The sequence below is a fragment of the Dromaius novaehollandiae genome, chromosome 8 (genome assembly GCF_036370855.1).
Source record: "Dromaius novaehollandiae isolate bDroNov1 chromosome 8, bDroNov1.hap1, whole genome shotgun sequence".
NCBI classification, from domain to species: Eukaryota; Metazoa; Chordata; class Aves; order Casuariiformes; family Dromaiidae; genus Dromaius; species Dromaius novaehollandiae.
The window spans coordinates 40,374,612-40,398,774 of NC_088105.1; the positions used below are offsets into that span (position 1 = coordinate 40,374,612).

The 24,163-nt window shown below is 42.3% G+C and overlaps 1 protein-coding gene across 2 annotated transcripts in view; it reads right to left on the reverse strand.

Annotated features, from left to right (window-relative positions):
• JAK1 (Janus kinase 1) overlaps positions 1-24,163 on the reverse strand; it is a 66,362-nt gene that overhangs the window by 36,061 nt on the left and 6,138 nt on the right. The window lies entirely within an intron of this gene.

Consider the following 24,163-nt stretch of genomic DNA (forward strand, 5'->3'; position numbering starts at 1 on the left):
CAAACTAAATATCTTACAATTGGAAATCAATACATTTTAATGTTTGTGTGGGTTTGTGTTTTGAAGGGAAACATAAAACCATTGCATTTGTGCAAATTCATAAATCATAACTTTTGCTCTTCAATACAGTGTTCTTTGGTTATGCTTAATAGCTCGTACTCTTGTTTCTAATTATAGCAGCAATTCCCAGAATACTAAAGAACCATAAGCATTGCTTCATTTACGATACACTTCTGGAGGTGAACCAAACAAGCCAGTGTCTACCTCACAACTTACTGTTTACTCATGAGTCTTCCAGATATTTCTATGTTCAGTATGAGGAAGTCACCTTTTTAAAAACACACCTTAGTAACTTGAATAGTCTTCCAAAACTCCCAAATTCACCAAGGAAAGCACGTTTTCCGTCTTAGCAGTAATATTTCTCACCAGTCCTATACAATAGTATTAGCATATATAGGTATTACGCAAGGATGAAATGCACTGGGGATGCATTTTGGATGGATTAACGCCCACCAGTGCATGGATATGACGGATCATATCCAGGGTGCCACGACTCGCTGGCCAGTCTGGTCAAAGCCAGGAAGCTTCTTTTTTTTTTTTTTTTTTTTTTTAACCTGGTGCAATTTTTCTCCCTTCCTTGTGAATGTTTCCCTGATAACTTAAGGATACCAGCTGTCTCCCTTCTCAGACTTCATTTTGCTTGGCTAAACGAGCCATGTTCTGCTGGTCCCTTCCCACAGGGCAAGCTCCACTTTCCCCTGTTCCTCTTTACGGCACTTCTCCAAGCTTACTCCATCCTCCCGGCACAGCAGTCTTCTTCCAGCAGACGTTTGCCTGGTGCCTGGTACAACCACACAGATGCACCTCAGTCTCTCCGAGCAATAGTTCAGCTGATAGGACGGCATTTACCTTTTTTCAAAGCACATTTCCCTTCCCCTGATTTCTGTTTGGAGACAGGCTTTTGTGATGAATATTGGAAAACGTTTAGGGGAAGACAGGAAGGCTCTCCTTGAAATACTGCTCAACTCCATACCTTGAAAGCTAACGCATTATAACCTTTCCAGCATTTCCCAAAGCAAGTAGTCCCTCTGGTCAGTTAAAGTCCTGGACAATATATACACACACACTTGCCACCCTCTTAAAGTTTACGTTTCAGTAAGAGTAACTCAACTAGCCGTCAGGGCTAGTCGTTCCCAGGCCAGTGGGCCCACCAGCAGACGGGGACGAAGGTTGGCTCTTCTCACAAGGGTTGCAAGGACTTTGGGTGCACATAGGCTCATAAACAAGATTACACACCCACAAGTGTCAAAAACTACATCCAACTTCTCTGGACTAGGTTAATGATGAACAGACCTGGCGCCCAACGCAATTATTCTTGAAACGCTCATAAAATCAAGGTAACAGAAAGATGAAAAGTTTAAAAAGGCAGAGGAAATTCAAGAAGGCTGGTTGTTAAATCAATTTGTTTCTGGTTTTGCTACTAAACTGTAACACAATTAAAATTTGGAGAAAAACATTTGTTAAAAACTCAAGTTCCTCCTCACCCTGGCCAAGCGGAGAGATTCAGCCGCAATACACCTGGCATTTCTAAGGGACAAAGACAAACATAAAACACTTAAATAATTCCTTTAAACCCCTGCATGCCTCAAAATATGAAAAAAAGGGAGGAGGTATGAATTAAATGTTTCTGAAATTACTTGCAAATCTGTCTTTGAATCACAAGTTAACAGGCAGTCTTGGAAGGAAGAGCAGAGGCAAAGCTGACATTTCTAAGAAACCTCCCGCAAACCTGGTAACATCCTGCACCTCACGCTGCCGAGAGGTCGCACTAAGAAAAACCATGCCCTTAAACTCAAAAAGAGTTTCCCGTGAATAAAGTAATAAAAGGTAAAATTCTCAGTCGGGGAATGAGGATTTTGGTGGAGATATTTCAACATGCTGAAAGCCAACCGAATCTGGCTCTGAACTTCACGGGCTGTTTTTAAGAAAGCTCTTCCCATTTGAGCTCAAGCAAGATTATAGACTGCGTACAGCTTACACTGCCTGCATGACCCAGCCAAAGGATTTCCCCCCCGACTCCGTTTTCTCATTTTCAGCAGGATGCACCTGAATTTTCTCCCGACAGAGCTGCCGCGATCCCAGCCCGTGCCGCTCAAGGCACCCTTCACTCGCAGCAGCCCCCAGTTTGAGACAGCGTAACTGCCTGTTGGGTCAGGGAACTCATCCAACTTAAAATGAACCGAGGAGAAAAACCGATTCCTTTTAACCCAGATAAATTCCTGCTGGCCCCAGTCCCGTTTACTGCGGCGCCTCGTCGGCTGCCAGAAGACACGTCGGCTCGGCGCGCGCTTCTCCTCCCAGCCCGGCCCCGGGCGCCCAAGGCCTCCGGCAGACCCTTCGTTTTCATTCGTAAAGCATTTTAAGGTGTCAGCTCCCGAAATGAAAACCTCACAAGTTTTAAGAACATGACAGCCCGCTCTTTGCCCTTAAGCCGACGCAAATCTGAGCGCTAAGCCTTGCTCTGACTAAGCCGTGAGTCCTCCTTCCTGCGTGGCGTTAGCAGCTGTGACGTGAAACCAAGACGCAGCGGGGCTGACGAGCTGCGAGACCCGCTCTGCTCCGCTCCCGACGTCCCGGCCCGCTTGTGATACCAGGTGGCTGCTGGGGATATAACCGTTCTGACTATAAACAAAGAACGCTGAAGCAAAATGAAAAAAAGAGGGTCTGTTTCATTGGCAAAAGTCCCTAAAATGTGAGGAGAGGAAAATCCCAGAAAATACCTGACCAAAATAGAACTCGATTTTAAGAACTATTTTCAAGCTCTTCCTCTTTTTCCTCAGCCCATTTGCTTCTAGTTTCATGAAAGGCACACAGCTAGGGCAAGTTTAGGCTTGCTTACGTTAAGAAAGTAATATACAGGTTTTCCTTAAGTGTGCAGGGCTTGCTATTTTTGCAGTTTTAATAGTTCATGTCAGCCAGAAAGTTCTCATTTGTTCTTTCCCAACGCACCGGTGGGATACCCGGCGCTGGCGACACTCCTGTCATCCAGTGCAACCAACTGGGCAATTACACGCTGGGCATTTAAATCTACGCGTTCTAGTTAGCTGATTCATACATTTCAGCAAGAGTAAATGACAGTACCTATGTGAGAGCAAACAGCGATGAGGAAGCACAGTTGAAATGCCAAATCGTCCATTGGGCTATCAAACTGCTGCCTAACCATCCTCCTAGACCAAACCCTGGGAAGACACAACCGCTACCACAGCGGCAAAGATCAGACCAGCCCTGACTCAGTAAAGGTCAGTGGAAAGCAAAGGTAAAAACTTTCAGCTAAAGTCAAACACCGCAGTACTCGGAGCGTATTCAGGTCTAAAACTCCTGTCCAAGTCACTCTGAGGACAGAGAAATGTCCAGCGCCACCTCTGCTCTCCTTGCGGAGGTCCACCCAAGGAGCCCGTGTCTTCTTCTGACTGAAGCAGCAATTGAGAAACCCACTCCCAGCTTGGTGGACCTGCTGGCTAAGCTAACTCTACTCCAGGCTCCCATTTGCCTCAGTTACAAATAACTTAAGTGCATCTACAGGTGCTCTTTCCTGGGGATGTTTCTGTCCAGTTACACTGAAGAAAAAAGACTTTTAAAATGTTATTTTTGGAAATTCAAGAACCCAAATGCTATAAGGCAGAAATTAGACTGTCTTTTCAACTGTGTGTAGTTCCTTCTTGAGCATATGCATTATTTTATCATTTTTATGTATATGATCACATACTATATTTTTTCACAGGACCATTTGTCAGGATGGATCACACTCACTGAATGCACAATTCAGCATTTTATTTTATTCTGTGCTAATTATCCAAGGTGCGACATCACTATGAGCTGTTTACCTCCGCTCTAAAACCAGAATTACTAATTTCCCTTGGGTTTTTCTATAGTATTCATTCTACGATATAACTGATCTATATTGCCAAACTTTGTTTTAAAAAACAGGCTGAGAGAACATATCACAGAAAATTTCAGCATAAACAGTAAACATGTAGCAAAGTTCTTAAGAAGCAAAGCACAGAATACACACAGTTGGATGTCAGCCAGTCTTCATTATTCACAGGTGTTGGATATTTCCCTTTTTAGAAATCTAACTCTGAGAAGCAGAGTATTACATTGAGTCCCATTGCATTCAAGTACTGACTTCTTTGGACCATACTGAACGTTGCATGAAACCATGCAACTCAAAATCACATTATGAGAGAGCCCAACTGTGCTCATTTCCTGCCCTTTTCCCATTCAATTTCAACAGCTTCTCTGAATCTAGTGACGTGTCATCTACGCACCCAGAACTTCTTCAGCTCGCTCAAAGCTGCGTGTTAACGCACCACTTCTCTTGTCTCGTCGCAACTGCTGTTCTAGATGTGCGAGCGTGCACACACACACAGCCTCTCGTTTTCCTCTGTCTTGGCTGATCTTTCCAGCAAGAAATTCTCTGGGATACTAACTGGGCTTCTTCCGACTGGGCTGGCGTGAAAATCCCAGATAACAGAGTGATCCACAATTTTTATAGCCTGCTTCTAAAATATAAATGTATAAGAAAGCATACCCAAATCCTCTCTCATCCACAGTTTCTGGTATAATAATTACTTTAAATCACACAATTCTTGAGAAGCTAGTAAACAACCTATTATATCCTTTTAGAGCCAACGTTAAGCACTTCTCAGCTAAAGCAGTCTCATTTTCCTTGGTGGCAAGTATGTTCATGTATCAAGCCATCTTGGAAATACCACACCGCGATAGATTTCTGTGTAATTACCATGCAGCCATTACTCCAACAGCTGTCGCACACAAACCAGGTAAAAGTTCATTTATTTTCTTCCACAAGTCAACCAGCTAAAAAAGAGGTTCATTATTAAGACTGATGCTAATGGGACTGAAGGGGGATTCCAGCCTTAGAAGATTTCTATGGACAACCTGTTTGTACTCCTGCCTGAGACACATTAATGATGGCTTTCCTTCCTTACGTTCTCTTCCGTTCCCCTTACCTATGTCCCTTCCCTGTCCCTATGCTAACACACGGTGTTTTTTCACCTTTCAGATGTTTTGTAATGTCACTGGCAATGCGCCATGTCATCTTCCCAACAATGAGCAGGTCTTCAGGAAACTCTGCCTCTTCCTGGTGGCACTGCACTGCGTTAAGGGGTTTCCTGACGTTTAGTTCAGATGCGTGGAAAAGCTTTTAGCCCAACTTCTCCCATATGTATTCCCCAACAATACAAAACATCAAGAAATAGGAAAATCATTCAGCGTGGCAAAGACCTCGAAATCCACATTTGCTTGGAAGAGAAAACTCCATGCTGAACAGCGGTGTGTGCAAAGCTTTTTCTTCGTTGCTTGCTGGCAAGTGACAACTTGTTAGGTCACTAGAACTGTGTGTTGCAAGACCACACGTTTGGTCTTAGCCTGCCCCAGTTAAAAGCTCTAACTTCCGTGAAATACATCTAAGCTAACATACTGTGCATCACAACTGGGGCAGACAAAGAGCAAACACGGGGTCATGTACAGCAGCTTCACTAATGCATGGCAACGTGTTAACCTGCTCTAACAGTCATCTGCCCAAACCTGAAGTCAGCACAGAACTTATGTCTAAAAATAGACGATGAAACCCAGGAAACGTCTCTACCTTTTCCAACCGAGGAAAAGATGCCATAATAGCTGCACGGATCCATCAGATAGGCAGGAGTGGAAATGAGCACAGAAAGAACAGTAAGAAAACACTACAACACGCGTGACATCTTTTTTTGCCGACTGGAACACTAAAAAAGGCTAGCGTCTTCACGGAGGTCACTGCGTTGTGTGTGCCCATGTCAAGAGCAGCGACCCACCTGGGACTGTGCCAGGATTCAAGCGCACAAGGAGGGAGTTGGTGTCCAACAACATGCTGGGACATTTGCAAAGTTTCAACACCTCCCTTTCCTCCTCTTCTAAATATTTTAGTAATTCAAGCTTCCTCCACTCCCTGAATAGTCAGGACTGATGTAGAAGCTATCAGTGGTTTTCCTAAACAAGAAAAGCCACCAGGGAGATGAAGCAACTTCAGTCGTCCACTGCTTTCCAAATGAAGGTCTGTAACTGCAGAATGGCTCCTCTCTTTAGCTGAGCTGGATCAAGAGAGGTTGTTTTGTCCTGCTCTCCTGAGCCGTAAAATCGCACAAAGTGCCACCATGCTGAAATATGCAATGAAGAAGCCTGATGCATGGAGGCTCGTTATGCATCTACAGGTGTTCTCTTCTGCTCTGAGGGACTCCAATTTTCTGCTGCGTAATTATTTAGACTGAAAGCATACCCTGGAAGGGGGCTGTTTGTACCCTCCTTTTACAGAACCATTAAATCATCTTTAGCATCCTATAGATTTGGTAAATTCCTTCAGGAGGATATCCACGATCCACTGATGCTCTCCAACAAGGGAATCCTACATTTTATTTGTTTTTAAAGAAAAAGAATGCTTAGATTTATTATGACAGCATCTGGACTTCTGGTCATGTCCGATATCTTTAGTAAAAAGCAAACCAAGTAAACAGCTGATGTCTAGCAAAAGCAAAACTGATCAAACTGTACAAGAAACACTATGATCATGCCTCTTCTAAAAATGAGTAACCAGAGAAGGAGAATTTAAATGACTTGCCCACTTACCCAGGAAATCAGTGCCAGCATTAGTAACTGAACCCAGGTCTCCCACATCCCACACCATAGCCTCCTAACACAAGAAGCAGAATTAGCAGCAGTAGTTCCTCCAAATACCAGTGGTCCGAGTAGCACGACTTCACACACTATTAGCTTCTTAGCTTTAGCATGTGCAAAGTGGTTGGGACTTCATGGTGACCACAGAGCTACTGCAAAGCTACCCTCCTCAAAGAGTCACCGAGCATTCACAGACCACTTTGCCAGCAAGAAGCAAAGCTCCTACTGCACAGTAACCACACGCGGTCACTTCTCTCGCGTGTTCAGCCCTGCAGCCACTTCCTTGACAGCAGCTATAGATGTTCCTAACCTTTTTCATTTTCAAATCGTATCACAAAATGGAGGCTCTTGTCCCAGTTCTCTCCACCCCCTGCTTCCTCCTCCCCAGAACCGGGCAGCGCTAACTGCACGGACTGAGCGTTACGACAGGGGAGGCAGGGAGGGACTGCAAGCAAGCCACAAGCTCACGCCTTGTCCCCTCTGCAGTAGCATACCTCTCTGTGCCGCCACAACTTACAGACCAGAGCTGCCACATGCATGGAGGTCATCCGGCCCAAGGGAAGGAACGGGTGCAAGAGAAGGTTTTGCTAAAAAAAAAAAATCTCTTACCCCAGAGGAGGACCTCACCTAGTGCCATCTGGAAAAACAGATGAACTCTCCAGAAATAGTTCTGGCAACCCAGTAACTCCTGAGGAGCAGGAATTAGTGACGGGAAAGAGCAACCTGAAGTTGATTACGGCAATCCTCAAAGAAATGAACAGAAATACCAGCACATCTTTGCATTTTACCTGGTCTAAGTGTCACTGACTTGTTGCCATAAGCACTTAAATCACTCATACAGGCTTGAACAGTTTTATCAATTTTGTCAACTTCTACTTTGCATACGGCAAGAGATTTGAACCCCCCAGATTCGCCTATTTGTGAAGATTTCTTGTAGTCACAGGCTTCCTGTGGTGGCTTTGCACTTTGGTAAGTGTTTTTTGATGGTTTGCTTTTTTTCTTTTTAAATGTGGTGAGAAGATAATGTTTAAGCTTGTTCTTAATGGCTCACCATTGAAAACAAGTTATAAACAAAAGCAAACAAAACTCTACCAGTTATCTTTGCCTCTCTGTACAGAGCATAACCACCAACAAAGAGATCAACTAACCAACATTTCTCCTATAATACAGTTGCGAAATCATACAATTTGCTACTGATAGCAAGAGAGATTTGATCTTACAAGTGTCTTACCGCTCTGTTCTCTGCTCATCTTTTTCAAGTTAAAATCACTCTGCTGTAATGCTTGTAACCCCAATGTTAAAAGTAGGTGCATGCACTTCTGGCTGGAGACAATATGACAAGAAGTCACGAAAACAACCTCAGGGTCAAAGATAACGTCTCAGCAAAAACCCTTTTTGTTAGGCACTATCTGTAGTTCCAATATAAAGAAATGAAAAGCTGAGATTTGAAGTGCAGACATCTCTGCTAATTGACAGGTATTAAAAAGCTTGCTGTTCTGGTAGCGGAGGAGGTAGTAAATGCAGCTGTGTGGCCCCATAATTCACAGTGCAACAACATCTGTAGAATTCACTACACACAAAGAAACAGAACAGGAACGGAGCAAGGACAAAAATCTTGATGGGATTCTGGGTCTGAGCACAGATCGCCTCTGCTTTTACTGACAGTTTCAGATTAATCCAATTTGGCATAAAACTCTGAGGTGTGCATGTTCAGGCTCCGTAGGGTTGGACCAGATCATCGGCAGAGGTCCCTTCCAACCTCCACCATTCCGTGATTCTGTGAAGCTTTACATACAACTACCAAACGAAAGTCACCAACCAAACAGGGCTGCTTCTATCCAACTCTTGAGCTCTTTGTACCAGCCAGTAGTGATGCCCTCTTTGCACTCCCTCTTCCTCCTCCTGCCCTCACCTGACTTCACTGGTGCCTTTAGCCTCTCTTTCAGTTAGCTGAACCTAAGTGTATAGATCAAAAAGCGCCTATGCTGCAATCGACAAAGCTACTAAAACCAAGAAAGGAAAACACACATCATCAACAATAAGGATTTTTTAGGTGGCACCTCTGTGCCCTTCAGGAAAAACCTCATTCTAGCAGGTACTGGGACTCCTAAGACAGTCCTTCACTGAGAAGGACTCACAGGGACTCCAACCCACCTCCCTCAGCAGTGTGAAGTCCTACCACTCTTAGAAAAAAAGCTCAACTACTAATTGTGCTTCTGGCTCTAGTAAGTTAGAAGCCCTGGTCCGGAAAGTAGTGTTACCTCTTCTTTTGCCAGGTATATGATGGTTTCTGCTGTATCATGCTCACCATCACCTACAGCTGAAAACAGACTTTTCCATGTGTGGTTCACCCTGGTAAACAAAGCTACACTAGCTTTTCTTTCCCATCCTGCTGCCACCGCTATACCACCACATGCCATATCACACAGTCACTACGTAGGTCACTGGAGCATCCTTGACAGTGAACTACCAATACCTCAGTCTCTGAAGAAACTGCTCCTTTGTATCAACTAGTCATTTTTGCTGCTTGTTAGGTGAAATATACACAAAATTTCTCTTTCAATAGAGTTGATAAATGTTGCCACAGAAAGCCACTGAAAAGCTACAGCCACCGGAGAGAGACTGATTTACAGGAATAGAAAAGCTCTGAAGCAGCAAGGCCAGTGCCACACCGAGCTTTGAAAATCAAACACACTGACCTTGAACTAAACTATTTGCTGGAAAGCTAATGAAGAGGAGTTAGCCAATGCAAGTTTTAAACCTTTTCTTGTTATACCTGTTAAGTACTGTATTTTGAACAAGCTTTTGCTTTCTCAGACACTGGGCTTCATCTTTCTCACTACAGCGAACTGCGGTCTAGAAGAAGATGTAGGTTACCGTGCTCGGCAGTACCAAAAAGTGTCTAATGCTGTTGCAGTGCTTCCAACAAACCTGAAGTTGTTAAAGCAGTCTGCAAATTGAGGGCAAATGTTTTAATGATGGCAGATGTAGCAAAGGGGGAGCTATTACATAAAAACCGAAAGCACTAAGATTAATTAACGCTTCAATAAACAACAAAGCAAGAAAAAAAAAATCTGTATGTAGCCACATATGCACCCAAGAGAAAGGTTCAAAGGAAAGTGAGCCATATGGAGCTTTCCAACCCAGAAAGTTCCCATAGAAAGCTATTGGACAACACTGGTATAAACTATTTAAAACATCAAAAATACGTGGACTCTGTATAGAAAAAACGTTCTAACTTTAGAAAAGCTGGAGGAGAGTGACTAGCTTAGCACTTCATGTAAAGCCTGAATAGCCGTTTAGGAGAACAGCTAACCCAGATCCACTGGCCGTTCTCTTCCAGGGAAGCTTATTAAGGAGCTCTGCCATCGGTTCACCTGGAGCGAGGGAAGGGATTCCTTCCCTTCTCCCTGCCTCCGTCAAGGCCTCCGAGAGTCCCACCTCTGCCTCCAAGCATGACTCCTGGGAACAGGGACCATATGCTGGAACAGGACAGATGTATTCTCACTAAAGCACCAGGACCACAAAGCGGTTCAAACGCTGCATTTGTTTTTAGCCCCCTTCTGAAAGGCAAAGGCTGTACGTAGAGATGGGTGTACGCATGAGTGAGTGGGCTTGGGAATAGGAATGATCTCTGCAGTTACCTTCCTATCATTTCAGCTAACACGTCCTAAAGTTGTTTTCCAGACACCGCATTTTGTCCTCTGTGCATGATGAAAAAAACAACTAGACATATTTGGCTCGGGCGCCCAGGTGTGTGGTTTGTTTTGTTTTGGTTTTTTTTGCTTAAATGAAATCCAACTGAACCAAATCCAAGAGACTGCACCACTGTAAAGGATAAAGGCAATGACAGCTAGGCCCAGTGTGTTTCAGGGAAAGCTGTACTGAAGGCCAAACTGCTTTCTTTCTACATAACTGCTTTCTTACACTGCAGAATCCCATTTATTTAAACAGATTTAAATGGAATCAGACATAAGATCTGGCTTCAGAAACAAAACCCGAAGTCAGGTTCTGACACTGCTATTTGAAACTCATTGTATTTAACTTTTATTGTAAATGATTACTTCTCAATAGCACACTATACACATTGGCATGCTCATAGCCATGTACGTTCTTCAAAGTATGCGTACATCTGGAGATGAGAAAGATATACTGCAGTTGAAACAACTTTTAATGAGCAGGAATTGCTGTTCTTCATTGCCTGCATGTTGGGATAAACATACGTAGCAATCATTTTTTAATATCGGCTAATCGACACATTTAAATATCTGAAGGGATGGTGTAAAGGGGGTGGGGCCAGACTCTTTTCAGTGGTGCCCAGCGACAGGACAAGAGGCAACAGCACAAACTGAAACACAGGAAGGTCCATCTGAACAGGAGGAAAAACTTCACTGTGAGGGTGACCAAGCACTGGAACAGGTTGCCCAGAGAGGTTGTAGTCTCCATCCTTAGAGATATTCAAACATCGTCTGGACACAGTTCTGGGCACTGTGCTCTAGGTGACCCTGCTTGAGCAGGGGGGCTTTGGGCTAGATGATCTCCAGAGGTTCCTTCCAACCTCAACCATTCTGTGATTCTATAACCACCAGAGTATATCTGTATGACAGCTGGCTGTAAAAATATTTATGAATATTACTCAGAGGAAGGAACTGAGACTAGTTAATTGGCTTGTCTAAAGCAAAACGAGAGACAACGCTAAGTGCCTCATTCTGACTCCACTCAGTCCATCCATGGCTTATTCTCTGCTCTCCTCACCACTTCTCTTGTAATCAGAGGCTAGGAGCTTCTCAAGGAGTGCAACTGTTCGGCTCATCTGCAAGGTATCTCTAAGGATGGTTGTGCTATAGGCTGCATAAGGCAAAGGACTTATAAATGATTAATTTCATATATCCCAAAGGATATATGAAAGCCAGCCAGAGGTGACCGCAAGTATATGGGAAACAGAAGAGTTCAGAGGATGGTGTAAAAATTGACCTTCAGAAAAAAGAATCACAGAGAGAAAACTTGAAACAGGTTTATTTTTCAGTGTCTGTCTGAAAACCAATGGAGTAGGAACTCATTTTTCTCTCTAAAAAGGCAAGTGCAGTTAGACCTCTTTTCTCCATCAAATGAGCCACAGCAGTATGGATGTAGCAGCACAGCTAAGAGCTGAACAGCGCGAGTTTACACTGACTTGTACTACCTTGGGTCTCAGGTAAATGATTTGTTAAGAAAGAAGCGCTGTACTCAAAACACGTTTCCCAATCAGAACTGACAGGGAAGCTTGGCAATACTTGCACATTACCCTCTCTTTCCACCACATCTGACTAAATGCAGATGTCTGCCTGTGAACTAGTAATGCTCCTTTTACTGTCAAGGAAAATTAAGATGTCTTTTACCTTATCCCAAAACAGAAATCTAAAGTTGGTCAGATGAGGTCTCCTAGTCATTCTTTTGACTAAAAAGGGATCTTAGATACTGGTAGCTTAGCTAGTCTCTTCAGATTGCAGATCCAAAAGCTAGATGAGAGGACTTTCCCACAGGATACGCTTCAGGTTACTTGCACTTAATTTTTTATATTTTCAGGTTCTAATGAATCCTTAGACTGTTTACCTTACTTTAAAAAGAGGAGGTAAGCCCTAAATATCACTTGCAAGGCTGGTAAAGGAGTGACACTCCAGAACTCATGTTAAATCCTTTTTCTCTGATCCCAACTATGTGACAAAAAGCTGAGACTGGAAAAAACTTATCACAGCTGCAGGTCCTTTTCTTGCTAAAAAACATCAAATACAAGTAAATGGGCAGAAACCACTTGAAATAAAGGAAGGCAATTAGTGAAAGCCAAATGAAGTTATTTAGAAGGGAGGTCTGAGCAGACAACCCAAGCTCTGGCAAATAACAAGGACCATTCTGCCTCTCTTTGGTCATCAATAAGCAGCATCTGAACTTCAGCAGTTTTCTGATAACCGGGTGGGATGCTGGTTCTGGGCCAGCTTTTTTGATTTTCCCCCTGTGTCCAACCCTAGAGTCTGTGCTTGCTGCTTTTTCACTTACATGCAGTCATTCACTTGAAGAGTTATCACCTGCTCTTTAGAGTATACATGGTGTCCACCAAACTCCAGACGTCCTCTGGAAACCAAGACAGCACACAGCCTCCATGGTTTCATCCTGCTTCTCCTACAGGACTTAGGAATGTGGGACAGCTGTTACTTTAGGAAGGTCAGGCAGCCAACTGCTGTGGTTAGAGTCTAACATAATAGCCATTTTCTACTTGAAATAGAGAAACACCTTGATAGTCTTCTAGTATTTTTATCTCCTGAGACAACAGACATAACTGACAATTTAGTATTTAAGCACTGGCAGACTTTATCACAAGAAACTTGTTAGGCAGACACATGGGAACATCAAGAAACCCATAAATCAGCCCACTCCTCTGCTACCACTGACAAGAGAGACATAAGCATTCCTCATGCAGCTACGTGAACTGATAATCTGAATAAAGCAGCATGGTGTTTCAAAGCACCATTCCAGCAATTAGTATGGATTTTTAACCAACCCAGGTTCTAACAATTATTTCCATCAAGTTCCCTGCTGTCTCTACTGATTTTTCCACTGTCCACTCTAGCTGTGAATGCTAAAGGCTTGATGTGGTGTGCTTGTCACAACCAAGACTTGCTGGTGCAAGTCATTTGTCAACTATGAGATCTCTAGTAACACTCGACCAAGTAAGCAAAATATTTGCACTCAGCTCATTCAATATGTTGGCCAAGCATGCATGCTATTTTTAACTGGCTTGTTAAATAGGAGTAAACCTTGCATGTTTACCTTCGAGCTGTGCAAACACTGGTTCAAAAATGGTAAGACACATCAATGGCTCTAATGTACAAGTGTGAGCAGTGGAACCTTGTTTTTTCTTTTTTATGGACTTTGGTTTTTGGATTTTAGAGTTTGCATTGCAGATTTCAGAATTATCCCATCACTGATGGCTTGGGTACAGAAGAATGTCTAAAGCTTGCCTTTACATTTATCCATACCCAGATGGACATCACTCTGCTTAGCATCTGACATGAAGGTGTGCAATGTCTAGAATCTCACTGTCCAGTTTCAGCCTTGTAGTCTAAATATTTTTCTGCCTAGCAAGTCATATGTCTCGTCCACTTTACCACTGCGATTTAACTCTTCTGCAAAATTCTGGTAGGCCTGAATCGTCTTGTGTTTATTTATGGGCCACAGATTTCTCTTTGTAGAAAACATTTGCTTGTCCAGTTCCCGCAGCTGCTCTGTGGTAACTTGGTGGTCTTCCCTTGAACAATGAAAACATCCTCCTATGAGTCCTACACAATATTTGAAAGCTGGAAAAAAAATCTTAATTGTATAAAATACACTTCTCAATTTCTAGTTTTGGCCAGGAGCAGTTTCATAGGAGTTTACGGCCAATCCTCACCATTTGTTTTTCAGACCAGGTATCATTTTATTTCAGACCTTTACAAGCATACAGCAGCAGACACTTAGCTGCAGCTCTCTGTCCCTCTCTCCCGATGCCTCTCTGGCAACAACAGCTTCAGATTTAGGGAAGTTACACTGCTGGTACGAGTCAACATCCACATATCGGCAGTTCTTGCTTTGTGCAAACTGAGGCTTCCGTTTCTAGCTGAAGGCCCTCTATGCTTCCTACCACTGATGAGTCCCAAGATATTAGTATGTACATGCAATAAGGCAGCCCTTCTTTCCAAGAGGTCAGTAACCAGAAGTTCTCTTGAATTCCACAGCTCAAGCAGGCCCAGTTTATTCAAATTCAGCCAAAGAGCCTCTGGTCTGAAGAGCTGTGACCTCGGTCCCTCTCCCCAAGTGCCATGATATAGCCCAAGTAATTTGGCTGTGCACTGGGAAGCATTTTCAGGTGCAAGAAAAGAATGCAACTTCCAATGAGCGTATTGCTCCGCAGTGAACACCCCAATCTGGTAGCTGCAGTCTTCTGAGAGGTGGGGAGAGGCAGCTGGAGACCGATGTAACAGCAAATCCACAAGCCACACTCTTGCACCTCCTTTGGCCCAACCCCAAATCCTCACTCAGCAGCAGTAAACAGGAAGCCACTGCTGAACTCCATGACATGCATGCACAGCCTGAACAAGCTCCTGAACTGCTGCCCCCTGCAAATACAGCTGTTTTCATCTGCAGATGAAGGAACAGCTCCACCTGCATGAAAAGAAGGGAGTAAAGGCTGCACCTTCCTGCTCATCACAGGAGGGGAACACACTGTCGTTCTGCAAAATTATGCAGACTGCAAGCAGGGTTGTGCAACAGAAAAGCTGTCACTTTTATATTCATTGTAGATAAAGCTCAGAAATTTGTTTTTAAATTCATGTCCCTTATGAAATACACTTCCACCTGGTGTGGCAGAAAAGCACCTCTAAATATTACAAAGCGCAAACAGCTCCCAACTCTAGCTACTTCTTACCGCCCTGCCTTGCCTCTTCACCTGCGCCACTGCTAGCTGCTCTGCTTCTAAGGTCAATGCCAATTTATTCGTATGGGCCTGGATATGATGACAATGTGAATACTGGACTGCACTCCCTTGGAAAGCTTCAAGCAGAATCAGCATCATGTTAAGACCTAAAATATTCGAATAAGCAGGACTGCAGAGGTCACTACACATCAGTAACATAAGCTGCTGCCATGAAAATGGTCTTCAGACCTTGCAGCTTTTCACTACCTTTCCTGTCAAGAGCCTGGTACAGTAAATGTGAGTGAGCAAATATTAAAAATAGCTCAGGAGGGACACTCTTGTTCGATCGCTTTTAGCAGTGACTCAAACACGTATGAGTCAGCCTAAGTATCTACTGCCATACCTACTTTCCCAGTGCTCATTGTAACACCTCTTTCTCTACATACTTGACAATGCCGCTGCCGATCTGGGGACCTCCAACAAAAATATCTTGCCAGCTGTTTCAGTTTTCTTCCTGTCATATATGCTACAACATGAATCTCTCTCAGAAAGTCTCTCACAGGCAATTAGCAAGCATCTCGCTTTAGAAAATACTTTCTTACCCTCCCTCCCTCCTCCTCGTAGCCACAGTGAGTTACTGAGTTGCTCTCTAGTAGCAAGATCATCTTCTAGAAATCCACATGCTCTGTAGACAAGCTTTCTAAATGCAGCGTCTCTCTGCAGTTATTCACTCAAAGCACCCCATAAAACAGAGAAAACCCCTTCTAAAGTAATTACTCTTATTTACTGGAGTTTACAGGAACTGGCAGTCACATACAGGGAATTTCCATGTAGTTAAGTTCATCACTTCTATACTTCAACTGTACATTTATGATCAAAACCATCAGAGGAGAATAAAAAAGCCATTATGAAACCTTCATAAGAGATGTAAAATTTAATTAAGACTAATCAAGATAAATCAATTACAGTATCTGTAGTATTAAACAGATTGTGTAGGTGGCAATATGTGATCCCTCATGCTTTATATACATGAATACTCCTCCAGAACTACTTACGTGCTTAAAAACACAAACACCCCAAAGCCTTCGCCAGATCTGCAGTAATATCCCATAGCCCAAATAAATTGCTTTCAAAATTCATGCCAAAAAAGAGATTGTAAACAAAAATGACAAAAGGGAAGAAGAGAGACATGTCAATGGTAGCAAAGCAACATCATATAGTTAATCAGCATGAATCTCCTTCACAGGTTATGTAAATTTTTTATTGTGTCTTCATTTCTCATTGACAAAACAGCAGTTGTAAGTTTATTTGTGGGTTGATGCTTTCTTGAGATATCAAGGAAAAGAAAATGCATGAGGAGAACCACTGACCTAAAACCTTAAAAAAAGCTGCTTGGTATTTTAGAGAAGTCCCAAGTTGTGGAGTGCTGTATTTGCACTGTTTTCTTACACACCTTATGCATGAGTCAGAGTAACTTTTCCTCTATATCGTACTTTTACCAGTCTTAAAAATTATCACTTTCTGCTTCTCTTTGCCAGGGCAAGCAGAATGTGACTATTTCACCCCCTCCCTTTTTTTTTTTTTGAACATACTCAGAATAAAAAGAAGATAGGTAAGTGTGGTGCCCATTTACATAACTATCAAATAGTATTTGTCTGCTTCCAAAATTAACAGTGATAAAGTCCCAGCTCAAACTGCCAAGTCAGAAAAACAGGAACTGTATGCTAGAATTAGGGCTTTCATATTTCCCCTTTAGAACTTGATACCAGAACTAACAATACGTTTTGCCTCTAAAAGGCCATGAGAGCCAAAATCTTCTGAACTGAGGGGGTGAGTGAGGGGTGTGTGAGCTTAAGCCTCTGCAGCAAAGATTTAGTTCTAATTCCAAATCAACAGAGCGTGACTTCACACACTGTTTACTCCTCCTCACTCTTCTGTGAATGAGAAGACACAGGACAGTGAGTACAGCTCAAACAGAAGGGCCACTAGAGAGGTCCTTCAGTGAAACCCCACCACCAAACTAGAAAGAGATGGAGAAAGGCAAGTTTAAGGAAATCTGAAACACATCTCCACGCTGTTTTATAAACTGTGATGCAACTATGTGTTTTACAAGTACAATTCCAAAGCTGAGATTTCAAAACGAAGGCCTGTGGAGAAAAGGAGCTCTCTGAAACGAGCAGCTGGGCATTCCACACTGCTCCAGGTCTGCAACCAGACAGTGTGCAAACACCACGGCGCAACTCTGCTGGGGAAAAAACATTTAACTGCACTGTATAATACTTCCTACAAAACGACACTTTGAAAAAAGTTTTGGAGAATAAATCCGTCTGTTAAAGTGTGTATATTTCTGTGGAAAATAACAAAAAAATTAAAACCACGGTCTGTGCGCAGTGCACAAGCGAACCACCAAGTGCACAGCCTGTTAAACAAACTCAGCGCTCTAAGATGGCTACTTCAGCCTTAGCTCCAAACACTTCTAACCATAAAAGTACTTCCTTTTTGTGCCCTTAAAAGCAACTCAGAAATTAAACTGTAAATTAACACGAAAGAGTTTTAGCAACAAATTTTCTTTCAAATGTTGTTATTGGTTTGTGCCTACATACAAACATCCCCAGCCTTAGACTGCTCAGACTAGCTATGTTACAAAAGGCATCCCTTATCATCCACAGAAGCATCACGGCTTTTAGGCAGGCTCGAATCTTCCCCTCAAACTCCTAGCCTACATCATTTCAATTGCCAGAAAGCCACAACAAATCAACTCAAACTTAAAATGCATCAACACTGAAAAGATGCATAACGCTTGACTAGCTTAAGAGTTTAGTTAAAAGACCACCAGACCATAAGACGACTTATGATTTGTAATCTAATCAACTGCTCTAAAATTTGAAAGGTTTTTCTTTAAAGGGAATGAATATTTTAGGGAACATTAAGCAAATCTCTGTATTGAAAGATTGTTTATCTGAGAGCTCACACACAGAGCAAGCTCAGAGAAATTAGCTGCGAGTGATCTCTACGAACTTTCCTTTTCTTAAAAAAATAATAATAATAATTCCTAGAGTAACTGGGATACATCACTCTTCCATAAGTTTTCTTAAGCAATCCAAGAATTATCACAAGAGGAGGAAATATCCTGCTTCTCAAACAACTAATCAAAATCTTTTGCAGTATCTTACAACTAGAAATCTGGCCAAAACCAAGCTGTATTTCTTCTGATTTAAAGTTCTCTTTTATGCTGTGAAGTAATTTTTTTTATGGCTAAATGTACATAAATTGTACTCAATCAGAAATTGTGGAGTTAACATTTTTGTATACATGTGGTCTCTATGCATATGCAATAGTTATTTTTAGCCTGCAAGGTTATTTGCAGTTAAGAACAGTCTACTGCACTTCTCCATACCCTTGTAGAACGACAACAAAAAAAATCCTCATGTTTTAAAGGCAAATTAGCAGAACAGAAGCCAGCGTGTTGTCAGTCCATAGGTGTTCAGCAAGTCAGTAGCGCAGAAGCTGTTGCACATCACGGTGTTATTAACAACATGACACAGAACAACCAACCAAGCGAACGTCACCACCACCGCTGTGTCTTCCTCAGGGCTGTGCCGCAGGCTCCCATCACCCTTCGGTCAGTGTCCTGGGGATCACACAGCCCAGGCTCAAGCCCCATCTCTGGGTCTACAACAGTATTCTCAAATCCTTGCCAGTTTCTGAGGCAGAAAGCGTGGGAGGAAAGGGGAGATTTCAGTCCTCCCCGCAATTTCCCTTCTCCCTTTCAAAATACATCTTATGCCAACATTACGGGGGGAGTTAAAGGAGATTATTTCTGGAGACAGTTAACAGTTCCTGTTGTGGCAGGATCTTCACCCACGTGGAATCGAGGTGTTCACGCAGTGCCAGTTCCACCTTTACATTGTTCCAGGCCTTTTATCAAGCTGAAGAGTCTTAAGCAGAAAACAGACTCTCAATATTTGTCAAAAGAGCTCGTGTACAATTTTAAGTGCATGGTATCTACAGTTATGAGATCCTTGAGCTTCTCATTTTCCATTTTGTTACCAAGCTACTCCAAAGCTTGTTAGCATCTCTTTGCTTCCAAGAAGCTCCTATAGCCTGACTTCATGGTATTCAGTGTACAATCAATCTCTTAACATTAACCTCTTGGAATCATGACAGTCTAGTGAAACAACAATAAGAAAAATATTCTCATGAACAAGTTCACCTGGAATTAAGAGAAACACAAAAAGCCCTTTCCACAACATGACTATGAGCAGAATTCAACTCCTAATCCCTACAGAGAAGACAGGTAACAAAATAGTAACATGTGCATGTCTATCATAATGCCAAGTAAACTCAGATTTGAAAGGATATTCAGAAAACACAAACTGTTCTATACTTTTTTGTTGCTTTAATGATAACAGAAGACTTGATTTGTTAAGTGTTAAACAAATCAGAAAGATCAGACCATTATTTTTTCCCCCTGCAAGAAATTGAGAGTTAATGGACTGTGACCAGAAGTCTCTGAAATCAGGGCAAAGGAGAATGGAAATGGAATTTCTTTAGGCTTCTTTAAACTTTGTTTCTGCTAGCTGTTATCATATATTTAACCTAGACCCCTGAAGAATACTTAGACGAAAAACTCTTGTCAAAGACTTGCCCTGTCATTTTAGTTAAGGATTACATTACTCTTGCTCACACATGAAACACCAAACAAGTTTTTTTTGGTCATTTGTTTTCTCCTCAGGTCACAGCTTCTGGAAATGAACAGGATCAAACACAAACCAGACCACAAAGATTTACCTCAGCTGTGAACTAAGCAAGCTTGACCTGGAACTCAAGATGCAAAATCAAGCCAGAACTCCACAACAGCATTTCTAAATCATCAGTTTATTACAGAGTATTTAATAAAGAAAAACCGACACACTAGGGTTCTTCATAGGAAGCATTATTCGACTTACCAGATCAAATTCCCAGTAAGGTATCCTCTCCTCCTATCCCTTTAAAGGGTATTTTCTAGCTCCTCCCTAATCAGGGGTGAGACTGGGACAAGAGGGGAAGGGAAATTACCCCACTCCAGCACACCTCAGGTACAGTGCTTGCTCCTCCACAGATGCATGCCTCTGCCTAGCTGCCCTCAAGAAGGATTCAGCCCTGAAGTCCTGAAAAGTGATCTCTTAACATTAAACTTTGTCTTAAGCCATTTGCTGAGCCTCAGCCAAAGAAGCATAGTTGTGGGCTGTGCCTCCTGGTTGAGAACATGTCCCACGAGCCGCTCCCCAAAAACTAGAGCAGCAGCTTACAGGACACTACTGCCCCCCCCCCTTTTTTTTCCCTGCAAGATCAGAATCATAACATGAATCTTCATGCCTGTTCATTAAACTGTTCTCAAATTTTTCTCTCTCCGAAACCAAGTAATGATAGATTTTTTTAAAAGACCCTTCAAATGCTCTGGAAAAGCTGATCTCCACTCTTACAACAGCTTTTAAAAACTTCTAACCCATATCTAAGAAAGAGCACTTCCTTTTAAAGCATAATTCAGTTACTAAGGTGGTAAAATGACAAGCTTGTAATGAAAACTGTCTCAAATAGAAGAAACATGCTACTCCCTAGCTATGCACCGATCCTCCTGAAGTCCAAAATTTTTTCAAATATTTTCAAAACAGTTTTTCTACCTAGATCACCACACTAGCCTGAACTGCTAAGGAGGATACTAATAACTTACCTATGCTCTGTGTACTAAAATATTTTTTTTAATTACATGGGCCATGAGCAGACATCCATCACACGGACAGCAGAGCCCGCTGAAGATGTCACTGCCTACTTGCTGGCGGTTACCAGCCTGCAGCTTTGCTGGCAAAAATAGGGAAGTGTATATGGTTCAGCTGCAGAGAGGGGAAGGAGGGCAGCAACTTCCAGCAGAAAGGGAGCGGTAAACACCTGGGGGATGGTAACATCTGAAGCAGTTTCTAAAGCAATCATGTACATGTATGCAAACTGTCTGAGCCTTGACTGCGGAACTCACGCTGTTTAAGTTGCTTTAAAGATGTAAGCTGAAATATGCTTTAAGTCTTATTTGTAGCTGGAGCTGTGCAGAAAAGTTGTAGTTCTAACAAAAGCCTTTGCCAGCTTCAGCAAAGTTATCAGAAAGAGACAGTGGTTTCCATCTCAGCTGTATTTTAAAGGCTGTACTCACCACAAAGCTTGGCACCAATGAATTTCTTAAAGTATACAATTTTTCAGCTTCATTGATGTGCACTGATTTGTCTATGCTACACTGGACTTGCTTGGAAATCTAACACTAAAATATAAATGGAAATTAATAGTATATATGCATATAAAGCAGTACAGCGGTAACTGCTAGCTAAACTTCGTTAACCAGTTAAGTAACAAAGACATAATGGATTGAAAAAGTCCCAAGTAATTTCATCACAGAAAGCACAAAACAATTGCAAAGAACAAAATGAGACCGCGCCAGCATAACAGAGGCGAAGCTAAAGTCTCATCCAACTTTGCCTCCCTAAAGAGCCAGAGTCATATTATAGATTTACGGGCTGGCAGGGCCTGCCCTTGTCATACAAAATTAATTCTCCAAGTGTACAGAGCGAGAGGCTGGCTCTATGTAAGTGCTTCTCTGCATGCTAAATGACGCATAAAACCCTCGCATCAATAAATACCGTGATGCAAGTGAATTTTGGAGAAGACTATTTCACATACACTGGGCAATATGAAGAAGTTAAACTGCTTCCACTTCAAAGCATACTAGGATTTCTTAAGCAGGTTTTTCACAACACAAAGCATTCGAGTTAACATATCCCTGTGGAAAGCACGGGAGGGAGCTGACGAGAAGTCTAAGTCGGAACAGGTATCCATCAGTGCGCTAGTTGCACAACCGGAGGAGGTGACAGGCTACAACAAGAGTATCTTAAGACAAGTACTGCTGTGATTTGCAACATGAAACCATGGTCCCGCGTATAGCCCTGCAGCACTGGACTTCCCTGCTCCTCCCCGCAGACATTCCACAAGCGAAGAGAAAAGCTGCCTCTTCCTCTTGATTCAACAGCTAACTTGTAAGAGCACAGTGTGATAAAAACCTGGAGACACCAAACACCTCATTTTTATTGCAAGGTAAACTTTCAATGAATACCAAAGGACAGACGGTTAATCTATACAAAGCTAACACAACCGGCATCTTAGGTTTTAGTTGTTTCAAGCTGCATTCACATACACTGGGAATTCAGTATTTAAAAAGTGCCTTTTTTTTCTAAATAAAGTGAGCCCTTTCTTTGTTGATACACCTTGCTCGTATAGATTTAACTTGCCTGCCTTGCAAGTCACACGTACAGGAAGCCGAAATGACTGTAGAACCAGCAGGGTTCTGTTCAACTTAGCAGAAGACAGTTATGTTACAAAAATGAAGCTTTCGTTAACTAGCTCTCTCTACATATCCCTTCCCGACTGTGTTTTACAGTGAATTCAAACCCATTCTCTCCCATATTAATCAATGTCATGCTTTCAAGAAGAGTATCTACGGCCCAAAATTACTATCAAAATAAGCGCTGGTATACAGCGTGCAAGGTGTTTGCTTTCAGAGATGCCTGGTGGTAAGAAGCAGTTCCAAATCCAGAGGTTGACATGCTTATGCCAGTGACTTTCACCCTAGGTAGAGGCTTCTTTTGTATCATCAACAACAGAACTTCTGCCTCTTTCATGGAGGCAAAGATACAATAGTGTTAACAGGAGCAGAAATTTTCTTGTCGGTAAACAGATATGACCTTACCAAAAATGGGTATCAGACAGACTCATTTTTTCTGAGCTACAAGCATTTTACAGAATCTGGATGAACTTTGACTATTCCCTGTCTTTCAGGGATTGAGTTATTAAGAGACGTTCTGAAAACCCATACATAACAGTCAAATAAAATACAATTAAGCTATTCTCTGCCTAGGGCACACACTGCTGTTTCTAAGACAAAAACACTTAGTTACAAAGTCATGATGTCACACAAGTATTTCAGAAGAATCTGAAGTCCATTACAGCCTGCAGACCGCTCTAATGGCCCTTAGCATTAGAAGTGGCCAAAGAGAGCAAGTTTTGGAATTACAGCTACTACTTTACTAATGGAGTTGAATGCATCTATCTTGCCTCAGTTTAATCCCTTGAGGTAGAGAATGCCATGAACTGTGAGGGAGGAAAAAGATTAGATCTTGAATTAACAGGGTTACAGCTACTTGAAGTTTTCACTAGAAAACTACAGGAATGGGGGGAAGGAGAAGTCGAGGGGCCTCCATCCTCAGGGTGCTATTGAGCATCCCACTACTAACCCACAAGTCTTTCAAATGGTGGGAATACCAAGTAAAGACAATACAGTCTGCTTAGACAACATAGCCAAATGCAAAGCTCTAGGACCAGGAAAGAGGAACACACAGCACACCTAAAATGTATCAGAAAACCCAGTTATTCTGGGATGATCACAGCAGAAAATTAACTGAGTTTGACTTCCCAGTGTGACAGCAGAGCATCCACGGCTGCACACAGAAAGAAAGCGACCCTTTGTGTTGTTCTGGTGCACATGCTCTAAAAGCATCCAAGAACAGAAAAGGTTGCAAAAAAGTGCAAAAAACAAACAAAAAAACACTGCAGCAAGATGAGCTCATCAAAAAGCTTGATTCATAACTTTAATGTAAGCACTATCATGGGAAAAAGGCTGTACATACTAAATGGATCTTTAGCGGAGAAATAAGAAATAGAGGACAGAAGATGAAAGCATTTGAGTAAAAAGTTTAATACAAATGCAACACAAAACAATGGGAAAAAACAAAAAGGAAAACAGCGTTTGTCATCCTTTGCTCTCAAACAAGAACAGAAAAATCCCGTGGAACGGAGTGCTCTACGGTACAGTTCACAGAGCTAGAAAAGGGGACAACAGCTCACTCACACAGGTCAAGCTAGCTATTTTAACTGGCTGGTTCCTCTTGAACTTTTAAACTTTCTAAATACATGGGCTCTGACAATTTCAAAGTT